The 18,601-nt window shown below is 38.7% G+C and overlaps 1 protein-coding gene and 1 long non-coding RNA gene across 5 annotated transcripts in view; one reads left to right on the top strand and one right to left on the bottom strand.

The window, feature by feature from the left end:
- Nucleotides 1-18,601, top strand: part of fmnl3 (formin-like 3) — a 43,469-nt gene that overhangs the window by 6,462 nt on the left and 18,406 nt on the right. The gene's annotated exons all lie outside the window — the stretch shown is intronic.
- LOC127534581 (uncharacterized) lies at nucleotides 13,221-16,791 on the bottom strand. Its single transcript, XR_007942751.1, has 3 exons — nucleotides 15,228-16,791; nucleotides 14,375-14,626; nucleotides 13,221-14,192 (listed from the first exon to the last, which is right to left on the bottom strand). It is a non-coding gene; the product is annotated as an uncharacterized LOC127534581 (long non-coding RNA).

Raw genomic sequence — 18,601 nt, 5'->3', positions numbered from 1 at the left:
ATCGCTCCGCTTTTCAGATGAGAGGAAAATGTGTTTGTTGTCTCTGATTCAGCCACCCACCAACGCGTCCCAGGAAGAGGGGGATTATGGGAGTCGAGTGCACACAATTAACTTGGTTTGAGAGCAGCAGTCGGGTGGAGGGAGGTCAGCACGAGGCTGCCCACCTGGCTCTCGCCGCCCTCAGGCTACAATTGCCCAGTCTGGGCTGGTCTTTATGGGGAGTTTCAGTGCTTCACTACATCTTTCCAAGCACGTTAAAGACCACATATAACATGTCCGTGCAGATTGTTTATGAAATTTTGCCCGAGACGTAGATGTTTTTTTTTAGAAACAGTTGGCATTTTGGGGAATATATTTATTGTTTTCTTTCCTGGAGCTGGATTAGAACAATCATGACTGTAGATTAAATATGAAGTTACAACCACCTGACAGTTAGTTTAGCACAAATACTGGAAAACAAGGGAAAAGGCAAGCTTGGCTCTGTACGAAGAGAAAAAACAACAACTTTAACGACCATTGAAGTTCACCAGTTGACACGTTACATCTTCTCCCTTTAGTCTGTGAAATTAAAAGTATTAATAAATGACAAACTGAAGTTGGGCAACTAACCAGTCTTCATGTCAAATAGTAGCTTCACAGTTACTTTATGCTTTTCAAATAAGTATATTGCTCAAAATTTCAAACTATTCAGGTCACAAAAGCATTACTAGCATTTGTTGACACACAGACAGAAGTTGCATGTTTGCATTATTGAAATATTTATGTGTCTTGACTCCTTGAAGTGTCAAGTGTTTGTCATTTCTATGCATAAGTGTTTTTTGGCATGTGTGTGTGTGCATTTGTGTGTCGGTGGGGGGTTTGCATGCAGTCCTAATGCAGCTGTACTAAGGCTGTAGGTTGGAGAAGTGGTTTCCTCTTCAATACAATGGGGACTCTGTCAGTCAGTGTTGTTTTAGAAAGGGGGCCTCATCCCCTGGTGCCTTTTGGGCAGCTCCACTCTTTTTACGTGGAAGAACGAAGAACTACCGTAAGCCCGTCTAAAGTGCTGCAGTCAGTGTATGATAGTAATGTGATGTAATGATCTCCCATACTCATCCTAAATGACGTACACCAATCTTTGGTTATTTCCTCATTTCTCAAGACTTCTGCTTCTGTTTTAACTGACTCCTTAAGTGATCTTACAGAGAAACAACAGGGGATTTTTTTTGAAGACTTATGACTTCATTTGCAAATTCTCTGACTTTTTTTTGGTTTTGGTTCTACTTTTTTTACTATCACAGTTTCTCCCGCCAACGCAGACTCTTTCTAAACAACTGAATCCCTCAAAAGTTCATCTGATTCAATATTGAACATTTCCTGCATTGGTTAGGCTCAGATTTAACTGGACGGTGTGTTTAAAGCCCTGGCTGCATGAGTTATTGAGGCATTCTTGTACCTGCATTCCCTGCATTCCCCGTGTGTAGTGCCTTTTGGCTGGGGTTTCCTTGAACCCTACACGGATGCGCCGGAGGAGAACAAACAGGATATTCACCACACAGAACAAATACCTCTGATTCATGACCAAGTGTAGTATTTATTTGTAACTTACTCCCAACGTCACCTTTGTCTTTGTTTGTGTTTCCTTGGCATAGTGTGTTTTAATAGATTATACAGGAGAGTTTCCAGATGCAACAGTTTCACATCACTGTTGCTTCGGAGCACGAAAACTTCCCAGATAAGTACAAGTAAACAAGCATTTCAAGTTCGCTCCAGAAGGACCTTGAGCTCAGGACATTTTCTTCTTTATCAGAGGCTGTAGTGAAGCTTCAAAGAGGCCTGTCATGATAACGGTATCTAGCTTCAGACCAGCTATCACCGCTCTCCATCACCGCTACATCACCAGTTAAATAAACGAATGCACAAATGGGCTCAGAGAGGTATCTCCTGATTTATGAGCCGGAAATGGCATTTCACCAACACCCTGTTGTTTGTGGAATGTCCTTTTTGTTGTGTGTTGTAAAGAAGAGATTGGAGGGAAAGTTATTTCTCTCAACAATGTGACTCGGAGGTCACAGACTGGAAGATGTAAGTTCACGGGAGAAGAGAGGAAGTTTTAGAGGCCGTTCAGGCTGGAGAAGGGAAGACTAGCATCAGGCCAGAGACATTATCGGAAAACCTCACATCACAGCTGTAAACTGTTGGTCTTAACTTCTGATACAAGTTTAGCACGTCATGATGTGAGATATGACACTGCTGAGGGAAAGTTTCAGCTTTTAGAACTGCTTTGAGTTTAGACCATTTGCTGGTTTTTATTTGTGATAACACTGAGGCAGTTTGCTGATTTAGTACCGTAATCATTAAAAAATAAATAAAACAAACCTGACAGCTGGTTAACTGTCATTCATTCATTAACCCTCAGAACCTCTAAATCGGCTAACAAGTTTGAAATTAATATTTTCTTTGAATAGCCACCAAAATTACAGCATTCATCACAGCCACAAGCTGTAAAATAAGACAGAATAATCAGCTATTTAACTTTCTGACGATCCCTGAACTTGTTGTTCTATCACAAAATAGCCAAATCTATGCTTACAGTTATGATATTTCATCAAACTCAGTTTATTTTACATATCTCATTTAATAATTTTGCCAAAAATGAGTCATTTGGACTAACCAGATAGTGTAAAAAACCAAATGATAAGTCATGAGAGGCTCAGCGAAGGCAAGCAGTTTTGAGCTGAACTGCAGGCTGCGTTTAGAGAGGAGACAAGTACGGAAACTAATCAAAAATGTAAGCAATAATACATTTCTAATAAGTACATATCACTATTTATTCTATTGTTGGTGCTTGGAATATGTTGTACAAGTGTTTTACGACATCTTTTTCCAAAAAACTGTAGTGAGCAAACCCACAGTGAGAGAAACGTTACGGGGCAACAAATGCTCAGAAACTGCTTGGAGATTGAAGGGTTAAAGGAAAAATGAAAACTCCTTCTGGTTCTTGTTTCTCAGAAATAAGGATCAGCTGCTCTTTTTGTGCCACTCTAAATTCGATATCTTTTTTCTTTTTTACTTTAAACTGGTCAGACTGGTCAGATGTTTGGATGTAACAAAACAGAATTTCTATTGTTTTGGGTAACTAATCTGTACCCAGTTAAGAGCAGTTTGGTTTCTGTGGAATAAACAGAATTTTCCTTCTTCATTGTGCTAGGGCTGGATGATTGAAAGTAATTGAAGATAATTCTGTTTGCATCAACTTGTTAGTGTTTTCACTCACTACACAAGCTTTAGCTTTCACATGGGGCCATTTTGTTTTGCCTATTGACGCTTCATTAGCACATACATAAGGCGCATGACCTTACCTGTTATGCTAATGTCCTAATAAACAAACCCCTAACTGAGCCTGTTCATATTTGCTTTGCAAACAAGGACCAGCATCAAAAGGAGTGAACAGGGAGGAGTACCAGCCCCAAGAAAACTTTATCTCTCCACCTACAAGAAAAACATCTTCACCTCTGCACTCGCTGTCTGTGTTTGGTAGCATCTGCTATTTGCCTTTCTAGTCCTCCAGCATCTTTGTGCAGCGCTCATGCTTTGTTGAGCTCACCAGGTTTGGGTTACCTCGCAAAAGAGCGACGGGGTGATCGGATGTCTGCTCGAAGAAAGGGGGGCAGTGTTTTCTCACACTCTGCTCTGTTGCTTCCAGTTAAATGAGGCTTTACTTGGAGCTGGAAAAAGCAGCTTCAGTTCATTCATACATAAACACATTGTTGGAGTGGATGTGCGAAAACACACGCTCATGTTACAGCTCCAGCAAACCTAAACTTACTCGGGGCAGTTTTTGATTTCCTGAAGAGTTAAGGAAGTCCCTGCAGCCCTGTGACGACAACAGCTGAGCCTCTCATCCTGTCTCCTCTCATTGTGTTTCAGTACCAAGGAAGAGGACGAATCCAAACAATAGCACTGACAGCGACATTCATTAATAGAAAGCTAGTATGATATGTTAGACCGTCATAGCCTGAGTCTGATTCACGCTGATATTTACCACGTTACATCATCTAAAGCAGGTCATCTGGTTTGTTCAGCCCCACCTACAGCCTTCTATAAGTGTTTGTGACATGTACAGTATGTCCAGCAGCCAGAGGTTTGTTCTGTATTTAACCTTTCCCAGACTTTGTTAGGGTCTAGGCAGTTATTTATTTCCCTTCTTCCCTTTTTCCCCCCCTAAAGGAGACATTTATCTTGAACTATATCCAGCCATTTCTGGTATAGTAAAAACTGGTGCATCACTTTCCCTTCTAAACTACACTCAGTTAATACGCCTAAAGAAAACACAGTCGTGCCAGGTCCCATATTCATTGTGTTTTCTTTGCCTCCTTGTTGGATCCACTTCTAAACACGGATCAGTAGTCCAGATCTTTAAACCTCTTCAGACAGCAAACTTCGGTGAAGATCAACAGGTCTTGTCTTACCCTCACTGGCTGTTTCATTATTTTTCTTTGTTACAGGATCATTAGAATGTGTTTCTTTTTCATATACGGCATCGCTGCTTTGAAACAATATACGCTATATTAGTTTACATTAGGAAAAGAGAAGCAGCAGACAATAATTAACCCTGAGATGATCAAGTGTAGTATTAACAGTACGTATTCTGTTTTCTAGTCAGATTTGTCAGATATCTGCTGATTGTTCTGGGCTTATATCGTCTGAAAGAGTCGCAGGATTATTGTCAGAGAAGTGAGGGGGCATTTTAGCTGTTGTATTTTTGTCTTTTTTTGTGGCTTTTACGTTATGCAACTTTGTTAGACTGAACAAAAGGCTTTTTTTTTCAGTTTTGTCTACTTCTAGTCATTGTTGTGCTGTTTCCACAGAGGTGCAGGACTTCATATTACCATGAAAAACGAGCCCACAGAGAGTAAAAATGTGACAGGAGCAGAAAAAACCCAGACACTGCTTGGAGTTCAGAAGGTTAAATGTCACATTGTTACAGTTTTCCATTATTTATAGCTTCAAAAGGCAGAGAAAATAGTTTGACACTTTGGGGAACATGCTTTTTCATTTCTTGAGTTTGATGAGAAGACGGGACTGATTCCACTTTGATGTCTTTAGATGAATCACATTAAGTTACCATAATGGAAGAAATGTGGCACACATGAGCTAAACTGTGTTTTCTTGTCTTGTCGGGATGTGTTTACTAAGCGCAGTGCATTGTTTTCTTCAGTTTTGACCTTTGATTATGTTAGCGGGTCAGTTTACAGTTGAGTGCAGCCACAGGTCCCTTCTTCCTGGACCCCACCCTGATGTGCAGACTGTTATGTGTTGAGGCTGTGTGGGTCTCCAAGTCTGAGCTGCCACAGGCTCTGAGCAGCACGGTGAGCTTTTTAGCCACCCACTCCTTTCCCTGCGAGAAGTCTGGTCTGTATAAACCAATCAAAGCAGATAAAAAAACACAGACTCTGCATTTCCAACCCACCGACGGAGCACAAAGGAGAGAATTACACTGAATGAATTTGCTTCATAGGCCACGTGCAGGTTGTTTAGGCCTGAACATTTAATTTACATTGGATAAGGCATGATACCTTTTTTTCTTAATGAGCTATGTATTGGGTTACGGTTACTAAACACTGCAAACTAGAGATAGTCTGATTATCGGCCTGGATTATTATCATGGCTGCTATTTGGCACTTGTCCGCCTGATTATCGATGAGTTTAACGTGGTCTGATGCAGCAGCTTCTCTCTGTCTGTTGTGACTTTGTTGTCCCAGAAATGTCTCTCAAGCAGAGACTGCAAAAACAAGAAACACAAGCCGTTGACACAAACCAGGAAGTTAGCTTTCACAGTGGCTAATGCTACGCTAACGGCAAGCAGCTCAGTCTGGAAAGCCATCTATAAAATAATAGACAACAAAAACATAAACAAAAACATAGTCTGGAAAGCAACAATTAATAGTGCTTTAGTATTTGGACCTTAGTGGGCAATAAACGTGACAGAAGAGCGAAAGATAATAAAAAAAAAAGAGAAGAACAACAGATGTGGCCGCACAAGACAAACTTATCAATCTCAATTAATCACACATAAACAGAGGATAGCATCCTAATTAAATCACTTCAATAACTATCGTACATATTCACGTCACCCTTATTAATGAGGAAGCCTAGTTATGATTGACAGGCTCTCTGCTATCACATGCTGTTAAAACATTACATCCGCAGCAAATATCGGTCATCAGGCTTTGTCGATTACCAGTAATTGGCATCGATATCGGCCTTGACAAACCCTAATCACTCGATCCCTACTGCAAATATACAAGCCAGATTCAGAACAAACATATTAGCAACAACTGTGATGAGCAGTTGTGCCAGAAAGAATGTCTTTCTGTAGCAACTTATGAAGCAACAGGTTGCCCTCTACAAGAACAAACAGGCTGAGCTCTGCAAATAAGAATAATTTACTTAGCTGTGTGGTGGTGTGATAAAAGTGTGAAGCTGTGACAAAGGTCTTGGAGGAAACATCCTGTCACTCTTTCTACTTTTTATCTTCTGGCTGAAGTTTGCAGGTCGTAAACTCAACTCAAGGCTAACTGTAAATCAGCTCGAATTAGGAGGCTGTCCAGCGGAGGGCAGATGGAGTTGCCCTGTGGACTCTGAAGTCTGAAATGACCATCGGCTCCCCAGCATCCCCCTCGGTCGTGGGCGTTTTTGCATGACCTGAGTGCTCTGCTGAGTCCTTGATCGCTCTTCTGGACTCCCTTTGCCTCCTTAACCTGTAACATGACCCTGTTTTACTGTTGAGGACTGACAACCCCCATCTGCCTTTGTTAATGGCTCAAATGTCCCTCTGTTTTAGAATTTATAACCTTGTGCAACATTTGTGCTTTAAAACATCAGATTTCTATTAGTTTTTTGTGCAAAATGTGTTTTTTTTTCCCAGGTTATTTGCCAAATATGGCTGCAACCAATGGCTTTTTTCAGTTTAAGTTAACCTGCCATTCATACTTTTTAATAATTCTATAAAAACGTAGAAGAAAGTCCCCATTGTAGTTTCTGAGAGATAATTTTATAAATATAAAATCCAAATCTATCCAATTTTCAGAGAAATCAAGAAAAGAAAAGCACTTTTAAGACAGAAACCAGGATTTTTTCCCCCTGTATTTTTAAAACTCTTGAATCACTGAATCCAAATGAACGTTGATTCATTTTCTGTCAATCTTATTTCGTCTACTATATATATTTTTTAATGTCTTTATGTACTTCTTTTGCCTGTTGATCCTTCAAGCCATATTAGTTTAATATACTGATATTTTTCATTCTGTCACATCACTGGTTTTGTTTGGAAACTCAGACTCCCGTTGGGTCACAGTGGAGTTCTAACGATTTTAGAGATAGCAGCAGTAATAGAACCATAGACTGTATATAATTCTACAATTTCATTTAGCAGACGCTTTTGTCCAAAGCGACGTACAACACAAGCAAGAATTCAGACATATATAAAGATGGACGTAGCATCCGTGATGCCACCTGTTGGTTTCTGCACTGAATGTTGGAATGGTGGAATGTTCCTTTAAGGTGGATGCGTGAGGACCTTGTAGGTGAAATCCTTCCTGAAACCAACCTTTTAGGTCAACATTCAAAGATTTAAGGAGGAATATTCCTTTAAACCAACCTAAATTTCATGTTTTGATCATTATCAAGTAAGAAACCTCAATCCAGACTCGTCATAATGACGTATGAGATTTCTGCTACTGTTATTTGTTTACTCCAGACTAAATGACAGAAATCCACAACTGTAATTTTATTTCAGGACTCAGTCATTAAATGTCAAAACAATCCATGTGACTCTAAAAACTCAACAGCTTTACAAATTCAAAGATTAAACTCTCCACAAGGATCCAAAAGAAGTTGGATTTCTACATGAGAGCTTTAATTATTCTTCATCTACTTCCTGAAAAGTTTGGTCAATAAAAAAGATAAAAACTAATATTTTCAGCTGAACTAAAGACAGACTTTGTGATTTTTCTGCTCACATTGTGTTGTTGTGAATTTACTCTTTCAAATAAATAGCCTCCTAACCCCCTGGAAACCAGCGGTTGTCCTGTTTTCGTGTTGCTCCCCGGTGACCCTAGACAGCCGGTTGTAATGTTTTTTGAGCAACACACCATACTATGATGTTTATACAGTGAAGGTTCTACTATGGAACCAGTTTGACATGTTCAGTCATTCTTTGTGTGAAAACTCAGAGATTTCAGGTATCAGAAGGTGATTTTCAACTTTCTCTGTTAACTTTCTGCTTCAACTTTAAACTAAATTTCCTTCACTAAGCCAACCCTCTGGACTTCCAATAAGCTGTGTTCCTATTGGCTGTCCAGGCGGCTGCTTGGTGTCATCAGGAACACCTGAGCAGCTCACTGTCTTCCTGCTTTATGTCTTCAGTCAAACATTTCCTCTGCTTGTCTTCACCACTGAACCTAGTTTTGGCTCTGTTTTTTTAGTTTGTTCTTTAGGTGTTGGTTTGCAGCTTCCAGCAGTAAAATCATCTTTAATGTGTTTCTTGGTGTGTTTTAGGGCTTTGTACTGGATAGTTGTCTTGGTAAATGTGGTTCTTTAGCCACAGTTAGCACATTGGTTCTAATGTGTGCAGTGATTAGTGGATTTGGTGCAGCTGAGTTGTGTCTTTATCTTGGCTGTAGTGAATCTTTAGAGGTTTTTGGTCAGACACATTCTGTATTCTTGTTTGTGAACCAACATTGGTTGTCCAGAAGGTAAGAGTTCCTGTCCTGATTCTCTGTTTAAAGAGCTTCTCTGGTAGGCTGCAGGAGACGTTAGTGTTTGGGTTGTGCTGGTTTGGTTTTGTACGGTTTCATTTGGACGGCTATATTGAGGCCCCTCCATGTGGTTTAGTGAGGTTTTCTGGAACAGTTCTACAAAGCAACCTGCAGCAGAAGAGACTTTGAGAGTTTTAGGAAGTTCTGGAGACTTTAGACTTTCAGACCAGACTTTAGAGCAGCAGAAACATTTGTCAGCAGTTTGAGCAGGAGAAGGTGCGCTTCAGAGTAGAAATGAGGAGACGGAAACCTCATTGACCCGTGTGGTGAGGTCCAGTACCAAGAGTTTGAGCAGGTTGTGAAGAGTCTGTAGTTCTTTGGTCTGAAAGCACCAGAAGAGTCGACTCTTTAAAGGAGAAAACAGGAGATATTGTTGGTTTTTCTGTCGCTCTGCAGTTTCCGGTTTCCTTAGACTGAATATCAAGTTTATATTAATTATTTACCGTGTGAGCCCAAGAAGACTTCAATAAACTCCCTCATCCCCTGGACAGAACATATTTTATTACTATGTTAAAAAAAAATTTTTGAAAATGTTTTTCAGTTTCAATCAGTTTTAATTAGTCTTTTTTTCTCTTTGCTTGTGTAGTTTTGTCATCTGTGTGAAAGGTGCTAAATAAAGTTGAATTGATAAACTAAATGATTGACTAACTCATGATTGTGACAAAGGAAGTATTTTTTTTATTGTGATTTAAGGGTTTGTTTTATTTTTAAAGTTGGGGTTAAAATCTTGACAGAAAAAAATTCAAGAAATAAACTACATTAAAAAAAGCATTTAATACAATAAAAATGTTTGAAAAGAAAATTAAACATTAAATACAATTATATTAAACAGACAAAATAATTAAACAGAAGATACAAAACATGTAATTCTGAAATTAAACAAAAATATTAAACATTAAAGATGAAATATTTTAGAAAATTAAATGTTTAAAAAATACAATTAAACAAGAATATTCAACATACAAAAAATACAAAACATTTAATTAGAATATTAAACCTTTAAAAAGACAAAATGTAATTAAAAAAATAAATTTTTAATTAGAAAATGAAATCTTAAAGACAATAAAACTTTAAATAAGAATTAAACAGAAAATACAATGAAGCATTTAAAAAGGAAATTAAACATTAGGTGATAAAACATTATTAAAAGAAAAACCTTAAAGGTTTAATTGAAAAATTAAACACTGGAAAAGACAAGGAAATTTTTCAAACAAACTGATAAAACATTTGAAAAACAAACATTAAAAAGACAAAACATTTCCCTGTTAAAAAAGACAAAACATTTTAAAATCAGACATTAGAAAAGAATAAAAGATGAGAAAAGAGCAAAAGTAAACATTTAAGAAGAATCAAACTAAAGACCAAACATTTGAAAAGACAGCAGTTAGACTTTAGAAGATCAAATTAAACAGAAGAAACAATAAAACGATCCAAAAGAACAAAAACAGATCAAGCTTTTAAAGCATTTTCTAGTCTGAAATGAAAACATCAAGTTGTTTCTTCAAACATTTTCTCTTTCTATGTTCTTGGTTTAATTGTGGACAGATTTACTAAGAACTCATTTCAGAAAACTGCTTTCCAGATAAAGTCTACTAGTAGTTAAAGGCATCGATCAAACTAATGTTACCTTCTGATCTCCACAAACTTTACTGTTCAGTGAAGAGAATCAAAGTTTGTTCTGGATTTCTAAAAAGCCCACAGGTGAAGGTCTGAGAAGAACTCAGATTGATGGTCTAAATGTGAAATCAAGACTCATTGTCACAAGTTTTAAGGCTTCTGTTAACCAGAAAGTTAAATCTAACACAGAAGTTCTGAGAAACTTTTAAAACTTCAACCCTCAGACTGTCTGAAAGTTCAAACTAACAGTGAACTACTCAGGAACTTAGAAGATATCAGTCCTTGGACTTTCTGAAAGTTAATTCTAACAGAGAACTGCTGTGGGACTTAGAAAATTTCAGCCCTCAGGCTGTCTGAAAGTTAATTCTAACAGAGAACTGCTGTGGAACTTAGAAAATTCCAGCCCTCAGACTGTGTAAAAGCTCAGGTCCTGAGGACTCGGGAGGTCTGGAGGCTTTGGAAAGTCTTGGAACTGAGGGTTCAACCCTCCAGCACAAAGGCTGAAGTCCAACCTCCTGAGAAAAACGGTCGAGATGAGACTCGAGTTGAATAAAACTTCGAAAACGACAAAAAAAATCGATGATAAATACGTAAAAAAAAAGAAGAATTAGTATCTGAGCAAGTAGCTCAGGAGGATAAGAGGAGAGACTACCAAGTGGAAGGTAGTAGGATTGAGTCCCACCACTGGCATTGTTCTTTCTTTGTCTTTACTAAGTTTTTCAGAAAATTTAAGAAGGGTCTGGTTTTGAACCAAGGACCTGCAGCTCCATAGGCCAACTCTTAACTCACTGAGCTACAGATCAGATAAAAAGAAATAAACTCGTCGTCCCTTTGACATCGTAGTTTCCAAGTGACCACATGGGTGGAGCCAAGGCAGAGTCTGGGTGGAGTCAGGGCAGAGAGTAGGCGGGGAGGTGGGTGGCGGCCTACCCCCCTCTAACCCCCCACCTCCCCTCACTGCCCCCCTCCACCCACCACACCTTCCCCCGCCCGACAAGTTTTTCGAAAATCCGAGTCTCGAAGGGTTTTCCCGAGTTTCTGGAGTTTCCACCAGGTCGAAGGCAGAACAAGTTGTCATGAGGAGGTGTTGAAATCAGTGAGGATGGAGTGACTTTTTACAGCGACTAAAAGGAAGACGACTAGAAGAGCAGGTCTTTAACCAGCATCCCTAAAATCCATGGAGTTGGCTCCAGAGAAATGAAGGGAGGTCAACTTTTATCAACTGCTATCCAGATGTTTAACTTGATATCTTTACTTTGACATTTTTAGCACCACAAAACTTAAGTATCACACATTATTATTATCATTATTTATGAAAGGAATGGAATGGAATCCAGCAGCAGATTTAGTTTTTGTTGAGAAACTTTGTCGTCGTAGGACTGCAGTATTTAAAACTGTTCCTTCTATTTGACCTCATGCTTATTAGTTTTAGTGGAGAAAGTTATTTTAATTCTCAATTAGTCTCTTAAAAATCAAATAATAAATTGGATTAGTTAAGAGGTTTAAGTTTCTTACTTTATCATATTTTAAGCATGACAAAAAGATATAAAAATAAAACGTCCTGAGACAGTTTGACCTGTAATTGGCGTTATATAAATACAATTTAATTTAAATTGTAATTCTCTTGTAATGTTGGAGTAATTCAGCCATATATGTTGGAAAACACATTTTCTTTGTCCATTAATCTGTTGATTGTTTTCTCCAGTAATTCATTTCTTGTTTTGGTTTATAAAATGTCAAACCCAAATATATTCAGTTTACTGTCATAAAAATCAAAAAGATTTACATTAATGATGCAGGAATCAGACAGTTTTTCACTTTTTATCTTAGTTTAGTCAAAAAGATAGTTGATAATGCGTGAATTGTTGCAGCTTGTGAGCCGTAGAAGGTTTTAATCTTTGGGGCAGAGGGTCAGAAAACATTTAGAAACCAACATCAACAAAACACTCAACAAAGAACATCATGAAAGAGAAATCCAACTTTTGCATGACAATGTCTAATTAAAGGACATTTATTTCCAACGTAAATCTGTGATATTCATCCTCTGGAGCTTCTCTTCACATCATCTTCTACCTGGACTGGTTTGGTCAGGAGCATGTGCAACAAACATGTGAAAAACTGCACTTTAACATCAATGAATGACACTGAAGTTTAATCTCTACATAAATGAGACTGAGTCTGGATGTGCTGCTCTGTCATTAACTCCTAAGTTCAGGGAAAGTTCAAACAAAAGAGGACAGTTCAGATAAGACTTAAAAATGAGCTTATTTTGAACAAACATCTCAGACTTTCTGAGCTTCAGCACCTCTAACAAAATATTTGAACAACAAGCAACTCCAGAGATCCAGACGTTGCAGAGAGTTAGCTTTAGCTGAGCCAAAGAACGTGTGGGACGCTAACCTAGCAAACATTTCAGACTTTTCTCTGTCAATTCTGAGAAATAATTTACTATTTAATGACAGAGCTACACATCTGAACTCAGTCTCATTAAAGCAGACTCTAATTCAGTGTCATCCATCCATATTAAAGTGCAGTTACACAAAATGTTTGTTGCATGAGCTCCAACAAAACCTGTCCAGGTAGAAGGCCACTTTGACAAACAGGAAGTGGAAGATCCCAAGCAGATTTATAGACGGGGGAACCAGACTGTACTAAGTGTGGTCGAGTATAGAGGGGTGTTTTGTGGGTTTTTAAGGCTGATAATGATTATTAGTGAGACATTTGGAGGAAATATTAATTTGCAGTAAATGAAAGTATTTAAAATCTTGGAGTTAAACTTAGAACACAAACTCTAACAGAAAACTTTGTTGATACGATTTTATTTTGTTTACAGATGTTAAGTTAAAGGAGTTTTATTTGTGACGTATAACCAATCAAATCACTCCAGAAGACAGAGCGACCACAGCTAGATAAAGGTTCAGAGCCAAAGTAGCACCATTTTTAAATGTACACACGTGGACAAAATTGTTTGAGTTTGGAAACACCTGTGATGTCAATTAAATGACACACCTGAGTTAATCATGTCACTCTGGTCAAATAGTTTTCAATCTTTTATAGAGGTACCATCATTTTTGTCCAGCCCTATTTCATTAGTTTGTTTTTTTAAATAATTATGTTAATAAACAATTCAAAAGTGATGGCTGATTTTGATTATTTAATTTTCAATAAATTTTTATTTATTGTTACTTTTGTGAGTTTCAAGTGATTTCAGTGAGAATTGTGGGTTTTTCCTTCTTTAACTGAGGGGTACCAACAATTTTGTCCACGTGTGTATTTATTACCATAAATCAGTAAAAACTAAAATACTGATAATCAGTAAATCAGTCAGTCAACAATTACTACAATTCTACAATGTATGTGTCTTTCCTTTGACTTGTTATTTGTACAATATATGATGTAAATGATGGTGTTTTTTGAACCAAAGGCTATACTATGATGTTTTCTCAGAGACATACTATGCTACTCTGTTTGTTCTGGCCCTGGGCCGCTGCACTCCTCCTCTGTTGTTTTCTGGATTGTACTCAGCTGCATGCCTTCGTCCACCCGGCCTCTGTTGACTCGTCCCGCCTGCCGTCTCTGGAGCTGAAGCTGGATTGGAGCAGACCAAAGTACAGTCCAATCACGATGCCAGCTGCCTCTCAAAAGGATCCTTCATCTGGCGGCACTTCTTCTGAGGGGAAGCTGAGCTTCAGCAGAACTTTGGAGATGTGTTCCAGTGGTTGGTGGATGTGTGGGGAGATAGAGAGGGACCTTTGAACTGTTCAGAAAGGAAAACTGGAACCCATTGGTAGTTTTAGTTTAGGGTTATACTTTGACATTTTCTGAACTACATCCTATACTATGGCATTATACACAGAGTGCTTTGATTACATGTTGATTTATAATTTGGATTTTTTTCAGTTTTGTTTTTTTACTGGATTACCATAGACCTTAGCGTGAACACCGTTGACACCCACCTGAGAGAGATGCTGCCTAAGATCTCAAGGCTGCTTGGTTGTGGTCTTTCTGGCACTTACTCTTCCAAAATGAGCCGGGAAGTTAAACACTGATGGAATGACACCAGATCTAAGGCGACAAACCTGCCCAGCCCTGTCAAACTCATCAGGTTTAAATTGATCCCTGCAGAGCACCCACTCATCATTTGCAGCAAACCCCTCTCTCCTCAGAGCTGCTTCCTCTTCCTCCTCCACCCATAGTCTTTGGGAAACCTACATGGAGAAAGAAAAGTAGACAGACAAATAAGTCTGTACACAACATATTTAAAAAGAAATCATGCTAATAAACTAAGGACAAAGAACCAAATTAGCCAATATACTGGAGACCAAAGTTATTTAATTTTATAAGTATAACCTTGTTTAGTAACATTTCGATTATCTGAAAGCAGTTCCCATAGAAATACCTGTAAACCCAATCATAAAATAGGTTTGGAGGAAGAACATAGATGCTAATCTGGATATATATGAGTTAGGTTTTATTACTACTATTGGTAGTATTGGTGGTATTAATAGCAATGTGACTACTACTAGTAGTAGTGGTAATACACTAACTACTGCTGCTGATACTGTCACTGCTACTACAACTTGTAATTCTATTACAAATGCTTATACTACTTCTACGACTCTAACAGCTACTTACACTACTACTGCTGCTTGTACAACTATACTACAGCTGCTATTAATCGTTTGGTATTTGGTTGTCAAGCTGCTAGCTCGCGTTAGTGTTTTGCTAGTGGCTAACTCGTTAGCTCTCATAGACTGGAAGCTCTCAACAAGATTTAATCATGATAAAGGAGCCAAAAACTATTCTTACCTGTGAAAAGTCATTCCAAGTTTCCTTGTGCTGCTCCACCGATAAATAAACAGTTATATCAGAGTTAATCCAAACGAGAACAGAGTTTACAGTGAATGAGCGTCTGGGCTGCCTCCTCCGTAGGACCTGTCAATCATTTCAGACCAGACTGTCAGCCAAGTAGTCCCGCCCCCTGGCTCCGCAAAACTTTAACGCTCTATAAAAAATTCAACATTAATTTATTTTAAGATCGGCCACCTGATCGTTTCGACCATGAAGGCTAACAAAAAAGTCCTGAGCCGTAGAAAAGCAGTCTATCAACTTTTAATTTTTCCCGTGATGAATTGGGGTCTATGGAGCCAGAGCTTTTTTGGAGTCAGTGCCTGGCGGACGGTGTGATATTGCAAGTTTTTGACACTTAGGCTTCGTAGGCTTCATTTTTGGAGCCAGGCGCTACGTTCATCTTTATTACACAGTCTATGAATAGAACCAGTTCATCTGGTTATCCAGTGTACTGGTGTTGCATTTTCCCCGGATTTTGCTCCACAGGGCACCAGCTGGGGGAGGGATACACTGACCCTGCCCACCAGCCATTGTTAGAAATTTTCTATGAGGAAAAAAATAGCTCAAATGTCAAAGGATGGGAAAGGCACAGCACCAAATCAAAACAAAGTTCCACACTGAATCCTTTGTCAAGGCCTGTCTCAGGTCAAACAAGAAAGGCCATGCTGGAGGAGAGAGTCTGTAGGCAGCATGGCAACAGAACAAGAAGAAGTAGACATTTTTGGCAAATCTGTAGTATTTTCTCCTGTAAAATATGCCGGTGAATCCAAACTATATAAAGCTACTGCTCCCTGTCCACCAAATAATGACTACTTTTGGCTACTTATAAACACAGGAAATGCAAGATAGTATCACTGTGGGAGAAAGTGAAATGAAATTAGCTAAATTGGGTTGCTTGGCTCAAATTACCCAAATGTAGTCTGAAAGGAAACCTTCCTCTCTGCTTTTTTGTCCTAATGCCATTCAAGCAAACATTATTTTAGCAGTTGTGGCTCCACATCTGCGGAGTGTCACCTGTATTTGTTTAGAGTACCTGAGGCTCCAACTGTCAGCTGAACATTATTAAACAGTGGAGTTTTTTTGTGTGGCTTCATTGGTCATAATGACTTTTCTATGAGCTGAAGGTTGGGATTCCCTGTGCCTTTATTCATCATCATTGAAATTCTATTCTTGAATAGTTCAATAACTGAAATCATCCATTTCAATGCAACACCAACAGGCAGGTTGTGGCTTCTTTTGCTCTTTTGTCTTCACTGAACAGATGAGTATCTGTGTGTTCATCTGGCCTGCATGTTTTCCAGTAATCCACAATTAAATTACTACAAAAGGAGACTTTGCTCTTTGCCTTTTTGCCCCACAGTTCTACTTTTGTATGCATGACTGACCGAGAAAACAAAGGGAAGCAGGCTTTGGTGCTGGACAGATGCTGGAACAGATATCCAGGCTTCTTTTTTCCATTTACCATTTGGGTGTTTGATGTCAAAACTGAGTTTACACAACATGATCTGGAGTGTTTTAAAAATATTCACTTGGTGCAATAAATGTATACTTTGAATTTCTTACTGTTAAGAACTCAAACAAGTGTTAGTTCACTTAAACTCAAAAGGTGAACGCGTTACAGTCACAATATCCAGTAAATTTGACCTGCAACTGAACACTGTGTTTATCACTGATTTATCTTCTTCATTAATCAGCTTTTTTTTTGCCTTAAAATGACAGATATAAGACCTTCAAAATTGACTTTACAGTGATATACGTCCAATAAAACAGGCAGATTTGTGCCGTTGAAAAGGTGAAACCGACTTTTAACAGTTACAGAAATAATTGCTAATTTGTTTTCTGGTAAGGAATGTTTAAGTTTAAATTGTTGAGAAATGTATGTTTAAAATGAGTTTATATTACTGTTTTTTCGTGACGAACATCAAGTGGCGGTTAATATTTAGCACACTGGTTTTGATCCAGTACGAACAAACAAAGAGGACCAACCACTGATTATTAATTCTGTTTTTTTGAAATCTCTTTTGAATCTAAAAATTATAGCCATTGTTCGAAGTGCTCAGACAGACAGTTTATTGAAGACAAATCCAGATGGAGGATTCTTCCCTTTACTTCTCAGTCTGACTTTCCTAAAGACTGTTGTAGGTGAAATTTCTCCCAGGAGAGGCGGAGGAGGGGAGAGTAGCTCAGGGGTCAGACAAGAGAGAAAATGTACTACTATAAACTACTACTCTAAACAGGACACATTCCTCCTGTAATTCTGAACATCTGGTATGCATGTTACTTCTCCCCTCTCTCCTACGTGAGTTTTTTTTTCTTTAAGGTTAGTCAAAATATTCCATATGTAACATCTTGTCACTGTTCTCTGCAGTTATAGTCTGTTAGAGCTTTGTCAAATGTTTCTTTTAAGGAGTTTTAATTGGCTTGATTGTGGTATCCATTGGCAAGTTTGTACTTGAGTGTGCATCATGATTTGTGATCACAAAACTATGCACTTTAATGTGAATGTATGTGTAAGTGTTATGCCTTTGTCTCTATCTTTAATCCTCGCTAGACAGCATGATTCATGGTCTAATGAGCAGTGCTGTCTCGATGTGGAAAACTATCTTTGACATGCTCACATGTGATGTTCCACCCCTGAGTGTTCATCATAGGAACAAATACACGGGGTGTCCATTTATCAAACACTGGAAAAATCCCAGTGTAAACATCACATCTGGCTCAGGAGGGGTCATTTTCGATAGTTGTTGCTGATGGTGCAAATGAGTGCAAAAGTTCCCACGTCTCTTCAAAGGTAATCGCTGAGGCGATCCATTTCAGGGACTGCCAGCTCCCTCTTATTGTCACACTTCCTCATTTTGAAGATTTCCATGTCAGCCCCTTGTTTACAAGAATTTGGCTCAGTCAAGGAAGTAATTAGTCAAAAGTGTGTCATACAGTTTGTGTTTTTCTTTGCAGTTGTCATCAGCACATAAAATGCTCCAATGGTTTGGTCTCCAAGCACAAATTAGAGCATTTAGGGTTTAATTTGAACCCAGTAAACTGGTTGCCTTGGGACATCTCATGTGGCGCTAAAGTGTTTTTATGGCTGGTTAAGATGACAGTCCTGGTAATAAGCCTGCGCTCCGATAGCCGCATGTTGTGGTTAAAAGCAAAACGCTGCCTGAACGATACTGAGACTTGAGAGCAGAGACGAGAGGAGATGCGGATCATCTCCTGTGACAGGATGCCGAAAGTCAACATAGGAAGTGAGGTCATAGTGTAACTCCCCAAAATTTCTGTCCGGTGCTTTGCCGATGGCGCCAGACACTGACACACACTCAGTCACTGTTACT

Source organism: Acanthochromis polyacanthus, chromosome 6, assembly GCF_021347895.1.
Source record: "Acanthochromis polyacanthus isolate Apoly-LR-REF ecotype Palm Island chromosome 6, KAUST_Apoly_ChrSc, whole genome shotgun sequence".
Lineage (NCBI taxonomy): Eukaryota > Metazoa > Chordata > Actinopteri > Pomacentridae > Acanthochromis > Acanthochromis polyacanthus.
Note: the sequence above shows the minus strand (reverse complement) of the source record. Positions and strands in the feature narration are given on the sequence as shown.